The sequence below is a fragment of the Halyomorpha halys genome, unplaced genomic scaffold (assembly GCF_000696795.3).
Source record: "Halyomorpha halys isolate HHAL.00 unplaced genomic scaffold, Hhal_1.1 Scaffold1401.1, whole genome shotgun sequence".
NCBI lineage: Eukaryota > Metazoa > Arthropoda > Insecta > Hemiptera > Pentatomidae > Halyomorpha > Halyomorpha halys.
In genome coordinates, this window is record NW_027108444.1 from 250,937 (window position 1) to 259,034 (window position 8,098).

Below are 8,098 nucleotides of genomic sequence, written 5' to 3' on the forward strand. Positions count from 1 at the left end.
TATTTTTTTTTTTTTTTACTTTTATCATGCCATAGGCGTTGATGACAAGAGGGTTTTACGCCTTTAAGCAACCACCAACAACAACAACTTCTTTAATAGTTTGATCATCTTTATTTTATTATATTTTTGTTTTTTGTTTACATATAACATATTTTTAAATTTAATTTCTAGAGAACTATTGTTATCAATACGTTTTTTTTCGCCCTTCATTTTTCTGTTTATATGGGATGGATGAATATTTCTTAAATTGCCAATCTGTAGTATAAATGTATAATACACCACTGTATAAGTCAGATAAATTGTATCAAATACTAACTACAATACTAATCCAGTTAGTTTGTACTTTATTATGAAACAGGGCTCTGACTAAATTTTTTTATTCCAACTCAAACCACAGTTGATAAAACTAATATTTAATAGTTACAGTGGAGTAGTATTTTGTTATTTAAAAGAATAAAGTAACGCGAAATGGAAAAAATATAATACAATAGAGAATGCTCCGCTGAATCTATTATAACTGGAATCGAAATAAAATACGAGAAAAACATCTTTCTTAGGATCAATTTCACAAAGAGCGCACTGATCACTGGTATCAATATAATATAGGATATTGCTGGATATTTTAGATAAAGTATCTGTAAGTCTTTATCTGTTTCTCATTTCTATAATGGTATACAGATGAAAGAAAGTTGGGGGTAGGTTGAATTCGTGAGGGTTTATATTTCAAACGGGCTTATGGATGTTGCTTATAGAAATTATAATGAGCTTGGGTTTATAGATTGGTCTCTTTAAGATTGTATAAATATCGGTTGCTACAGAGAAAATAAAGTCTAACCTTTTGGAAATGACCTCAAGATATCAACATTAAAGTTTGACATAAAAATTTAAACAGATCTATATAAATAATTTATTTGTATTACTTCTTTATGAATAAATTAAAAGAGTGAACTGAATTAAATAATTTTGAATGGATGTTATTTGAAGCTTTAAAATGTTTAAAAATATATATTTATATATATTATGATATGATCAACTTACTTTACAATCTACTTAAAAAATCAATAGATTTGACAGTTCAAAAATAAAGAAGAAAGTACCTGTTTAAGAAAATCTTAAAAATTTAAACTAAAATACATAATTTTAATTATTATCTGAAGCTTTAAAATGTTTTGAAAAATTATTTATTTGCACTTATCTAATTTTTCATATTTAACTTTTAAAAATGAGATTTTTACAGTTTAAAATAAGGTAAAAAGTACTTATTTAAGAAAAAAATTAAACTGAATTACATCATTTTGATTGTTATCTGTAGCTTCAAATTGTTATAGAAAAATAACTTATTTCAACAGTTCTTCTCTTTTACTATTATCGAAAATATAATCTATTTGTTATGCTGTATGATATGTTGGTAAGAATTTACGGCCACCAAAAAAACATAGGGCGATTTTCCCTATCTCCCCACCTTAAAAAAAACCCTAACAAAAAATTTGTTACAGTGACACTAATAATAAATAAACCATGGACTGACTGCTACAACCGAGTATTTGTCAACCAAATAGCAGCCGGCGATGAATAACTGAGCAGCAGTTAATTTGACAGGAATGAGCTCAGGAGAACGGCTAATTAATCTATGATGATGGGCAATTAATAAATCTTCCAATTAATTAAGTCATATCATCTGTAATTACCCAACTTGGCCATCATTTATTCACAACTTCTCTTTGAGGTTGAAATTGACCTGCATTAATTTTATATTGTGTTTCGAAATTATATCTGCTCTGTGGTAAAGGTGGAGAGAAATAATATATGTGACTCAGAGTATTACATTTTCTGTACCGAAGAGAAATTTTTTGTTTTACGTAAGCTGATGTTAGGTTGAAGTGTTTCAAAAAAGGAAGAGAAAAGGTGTCATTTCCCTAAATATTGAAATTCAAGGTACGTTCTCATTCAATGATATTTGATTAAATAGCTTTTTCTTTGGGCAGATTTTTTTTAAAAGATCACTGATTTATGTTGAACAATTTTATTCACAGAAAAGTTTTTAGTCATATTTTCATAAATTAAATGTTTTAATGAAATATTTCGTACATTTGATAGTTTTATTTTAGTAAAAATTCCTTTTAATGGAAGCTCTGTTCTATACCACCGAGGAAAAATATTTTTTAAATCTGATGAATGATAAAGATACATTTTTGACTTCAGTCCCTCCTGCCTCCTGTCCTTTTAGGTAAATGTGAGCCGCTGATTATATATTTTTGTTATCTACGCTTCTTTCTAAATAGAAAAAAAGATCTATTATTCTGCTGTATTAATTCTTTTTTTAAGCTATTTTCATATTATCCTCATTTCTCTTCATATAATTTTTAAGTTTTCTTTCTTGTATAAATAATTAAATATCTCTTTTATCTCATGCCTCATCTTAACATTCTTGATTTAATTTATTTCCACCATTTTTCTAAAGAAATTTTTGTTTTTGTTATGTTCATACGCTTATTATTACTTGTATCATTCATATATCATTGTTATTTATGCCAGAAAAATGTTTAATAATATAAATTTTATAATACTGCGATGTAGTATTCTAGTTAATATTTTCATGTATCACTGCTTTTCTAAAATGGTGGCACAATTTACCTTAGAAAAAACAACGATTAAATTATATCGAACGTATTACAAATATAGTGTAGACTGAGGTTACTTTGTCTAATTTATGCAATACGTAAGATACAAAATACAACAAAAACATTTTTTTTTCACGTATGCCACTGTTTAAACCAAACAGCGATTTTTTGAAATACAGTAATCGGATGCACCCTAAAATCAGTGAACGTCTCAAACTCCCTACTCGCTGCCTGTAAAACTCCGAAATCCAGTCAATATCAAAGGAATATTCCGAATAAGCGAGTTATCATACAATAGCCTGTGGCTTGATAAATTAATTTTTAAATAATATAATTAGAGTGCTACCAATGGGTAGTTTCTCTACACGCCTGTTACACTCCAATTTAACTTACATCAGATTTACTAAATGTATTATAAAGTACAGTGGTAAATAGCAATAAAAAAATATTAACAAAAACAATAATATAAAAGTATAAATAAAACTGGTTAAAATAAAATAAACTATATATTTATTTATTTAATACTGGCTGGTAGTTATGACAAGTTTATTTTATAAACCCTCACTGCCGCCACAATGAGTAAGATTAGAAATATTATGGGAGTTAAAAAGTACAGAAGTACAAGTCAGCATTTTGCAAGCAAGCGATATTGTACCAAGTACAAACTACAAAGCTAATAGTATTACTTTATTATAAAACTGACCTGCTCATAATTAGACTATTAAATTTTATCGCAATCAATAAATATAATAGGAAAAGTTTCCTACAACAAATTTATGTTGCGACTAATGAATGATGCCAAAAGAGAACGAAGTCTAGTATTGACAAAGTCATTTGCAAACAAGGAGTTAATCTGTGCCGGGACATTATCTATCCTAACTGTAACAGCTCTGCATTAGTGACATTCCTAGGGGTATTAACTGCCGAGCAGTAGTTCCCTTCTAGTCTCAATTTAATTCAATCATCCATCTCAATCAGTGGAAATATATCAACAGTTGAGGCGAATACCAGGCCTTCATCAATGATTCAATAAAAGATGATATAGACTATGGTTTCTAACTACTAAGGTTTTTGAGACCAACCAGGATCATTAAAAAGGAATTCACACTATAAAGGTTCAAATAAATTTATCTAAGTAATGTATTTTAACAAAAAATTAAAAGGAATACGTTTGTATAGTAAAATGAATTGACTAAAATATGGCTATATGTGTATATTCTATGGTGTTTTTCTAGCCAGAAAAACTTAAAAACTTAACAAAAATCATTCATGTAACCTTTTTATGTTTTACAATAACTTGTAAATCAGAAAAACCGATTATTTTGGTAATGTATTTTTTTTAATTGAATCCAAAATGTTTGCATTCTTTGGAAAATGGAGGTATATTCGTTATAAACCCGTATATATTTCAAGGTGTTTAGAAACTTATGTTAGCCATCTCACTGAATTACAAACTTAATTTGATTTACAAATAACGAATTTGTACTTTTTTTTTTCACAACCCCTCACGATAGCCGAGCGTTCCAAACCTTAGACCTCTGGCACATACATCATAACGAATTTGTACAAATTTTGTAATTTAATTAATTCATCCCATCCCAATAACTTTCGATGGGAATGTTGTGGTCGGGTTCCCTTATGGATGAATCTAATTGCCCTATTGTGGATTAAAGTAGTATGTTACGATGAAGTTCTTGTTCAGCGTTTTCTTTTATAATTTTATTTACTAATTTTTATTTATAACTGTAAACAACATTAAAAAAACAATTAGTAAATTTAATGTAAGATTCAAGACAAAGGCATGTAGAGATACTACCCACTGGTAGCAGCACTCTAATGCTAATGTTCTCTGTGTCGTTTCAATTTTAGTCTACCGCCGAAGCGAGCATGATGTGGATTTGAATTTTTAAAAAATAATGTGACAATTTTATTTTTAATGTCAACCAGTTTTTCTTTTGTAAATAATTATGCAATCTGAAACCTGCTTTTGTGAAAAAAAATTATGACATTTCTCATTATTATATTAATGATTGCATAATTAATAACGACCTAATCTTCGATATAAGATAATCCAGGAAATGTTAATTTATTTCTGTCAATTTTAAAAATATAATTTTACTAATTAGTTTTAACCTGTTTTTCCTTTTGTGGATGTTTTACTAATAACTACACAACAATAAACCTGTTTCTGAACTACAAAAATATTTTTTAAAAAACAAGAACTTTCTATTAATTACATCTAATGATTGCATAATCAATAACAAGAAAATTTTCAGTGCAGCAGAATCCAGGAGATGTCAATTTATATCCATTAGGAATATAAATAGCAAATTAAGAAAAAAAAACATTTACCTTTTCATGTTTTGTGGTCATTACACAAGAAAACGTTCTGTTAAGTAACAAACCTAAGATTTATGAGTATAGAACAACAATTTATGCATAATTAGTATGTGGATTAAAAAACAATCCAGAAGATACAGTACGATCGGTATTGCTGAGTGTTCTTGAAGCAACAAAGGGGGAGCAAAACGAAAAACAAAACAACAGAGTACCCTTCGATAACACAGGCTCTAATTAGCTGGGATGCTGTGAGTGTTGTTTGGATTGGATGTTTCCCCTGTTACTGTAACATAACGTTTGTCGTACTCGAGTCAGAACAGAATTTCCAGGGGCTTTGTCCGAAATGGAACATAATTCGCTAAGTTAGGGGAGATTTCAGCACACAGAAAGCTTTAGTCCAAAAAAAAAAATCCATCCCATCAAATCTCACTGTTTTTCATTTCCATTAAAAATATATGAACATAAAAAAAAAAAATCTTGAACCCTGACAAAAACCTTAATTATAAAAATTAATTAAATAGTTAAAATGATAAATAAATATATTTATTAGTTTTAAATTATTACACATTCTGGAACTAATCTAATTTTTCTTTAACGATTATAACTCTTTAACCAGATTAGCGAATATGCTAATTCTTAAATTGAATTAATTTCGCCCCTATCTCCTTTAACAACTTCCTTTCCAATTAAAGTTTTCTTCCACAGTCACCAACCGCGTCCGCAGTACCTCCAGAAATACGCAAAGGTAAGTTAACTAAAATCTTATATTCTCATGTGTAAAATGTGTACGTAGTAGTAAATTTTTATTGATTACCAGATCGGCCAAGTGGGCCTTAAAGGGTTGATATAAAAGTTGTTATTATGTACAGATATATTATTTAGTTGTTTAAAAATTGATTGTGGAGGAATTAGTCTCATGCAAAAGACACCCCTATCTTTTTAAAATGCAATAAATATTGAATAATTATGAATGTAAGGATGAAGATAAAAAAATAAATAAATAAAATAAATAATTCTTAAGAAGCGAAGTGGAAAAATAGTCATTAGTAGGTATTCCTTTATTTTATCAAAATATTTAAATACAATCATAATCGGTTTTGCTTGATTGTGATAATCCCCATCTATAGAGATATAATTAAAATTATTGTAGTAACTATGTTGCTTTATGTATTTAGTAATTATGTTGTATTTATGAGTGCTGTTTCTGGTAAAGTAAGTGGTGTTGATTATATGAGTAAAGCGATGGAATAAATTAGGATTTATGAATAAAAATAAAGCCTATAATTACAGATAATACAGTAAAGAAACAAGTAAATATAAGGTGAATGCCAAACAGGTCGTAATTTTTTTTGTAATGATTAGTGAAACTATAACTATAGATGAACTGGTGAGTGAATTGGACATATATAATTGCTGAAGTTCAAGGTCATTCAAGATTTCTTCCAAGTACTTCATCTTCCTCTTACTCACTCTGCTTGGTGCTGGTGTGAATTTATTCACTCACGATCAATTTTTTTTATAATGCAAGGAAATTATCCTCTCGAGAGCTCAGCTTTTGTCTCTCTATTTCGATTTTCTCTTAGGTTCCAGGTTAGCTCGCCTTTGTTGAGTAGGCTTACCCATAGATGGCGGCAGCTTCTTGCACTTGATGTGATGATTAATCAGTAATAATTTTGAATTATGACCTAACACATTTATTTTGGGTAAAAATATGTTTGTTTAAATTATAGGTAAGATTATTTCCTCATAATTTTAATCTTCAAACAACATGCTTAATGTTTCGTCAAACAAGCCATTTTCAAGAACACTATAATTATTCAAAAAGTATAAAATTACATAACATCAAATACAAATTTAAAAAAAAAAATTAATTATACGTCATTCACAATTTTTATATTACATACAGTGACGTTTCGACAAATATTTACTTTTGATGAAACATCATTATACTAGTTTTAATTTTCTTAAATCTATAATATTTTGAATAACTGAAATAAATATAAGCAATTGGTAGAGATAAATAACTTATTCTTCTAAAGATCAAAATTATATAATTCTTAAATTTTGAATTACCTTAACAGTTTCAATTTATATCTTATGAGGTGCACGTAAGCCAACCAAAATTAATAAATTACTGCATGAAATTGTTGGTAAAATATTAGCAATATTATTATATACTTACTAAAATAATTATAAATCTAAGAACAATGGGTTATATTCTATTAAGATTATCTTACAGGAATAGACTGAGCCCTTTTTATTTGACAATGATAGAACATATTCTCAGGGAACTCCAACACGCATCAATTATGTGAAACATTAGTAATTGAAAAAATAATTAACATTATAAATAGTAACATTATGTTACTATTAAGATTTTTTCAGATACACTTATAAAAAATAAAGAAAATATTTTTCCATAAATTAACTAATGTATAAACTTAATTTATTAACAATATCTATTAATTTCAATTCTCTATAAAATTAATCATACCAATACAAAATTCACTTTAAAATTTTACATAAAGAACCTACCAAATTTTAAATAATTATGGAATCATAGAAGTTTTTTATAGAATTAAAACCAATGATAATTTATGAAAATAAACAATTTTTTACAATAACTTCATGAATTAATTTATGGCAATAGATCCTTGATCTTGTAAGGAAATCATTAATAACAACAAATCCCAAAATATACACCCTAAGCCAAAGGGTTATTTTATCAGCGCCCTTCCGCCCAATATCAATTCGCCCTATGATCCCTTAATACGACCCTTGATCGCTACTGCGTTAGGAATCGTTTCCGGCGATCTTTTTTCTTTGGTTCTCATTAAATCTTAAAGAATAATTCACCTGTATGTATTTTTAGTGTTGTTTTATCTAATAAAACATTTAATATATAATAAATGACATATAATCGGTAGTATTTAATAAAAAAAAATTAAATGTTAAATTATTACAATTCATAATCTCAACTAGTTACTATTGTATAGGATCGTGAAAACTCATAATTACCAATTCGAACAAATGTTAAATATGGCTTATTCAAATAATATATTAATTAATTTTATTGTTTATAGCCATATATATTTATTACTGTTATTTATGAATTATTTTTATCTATTATATTTTTT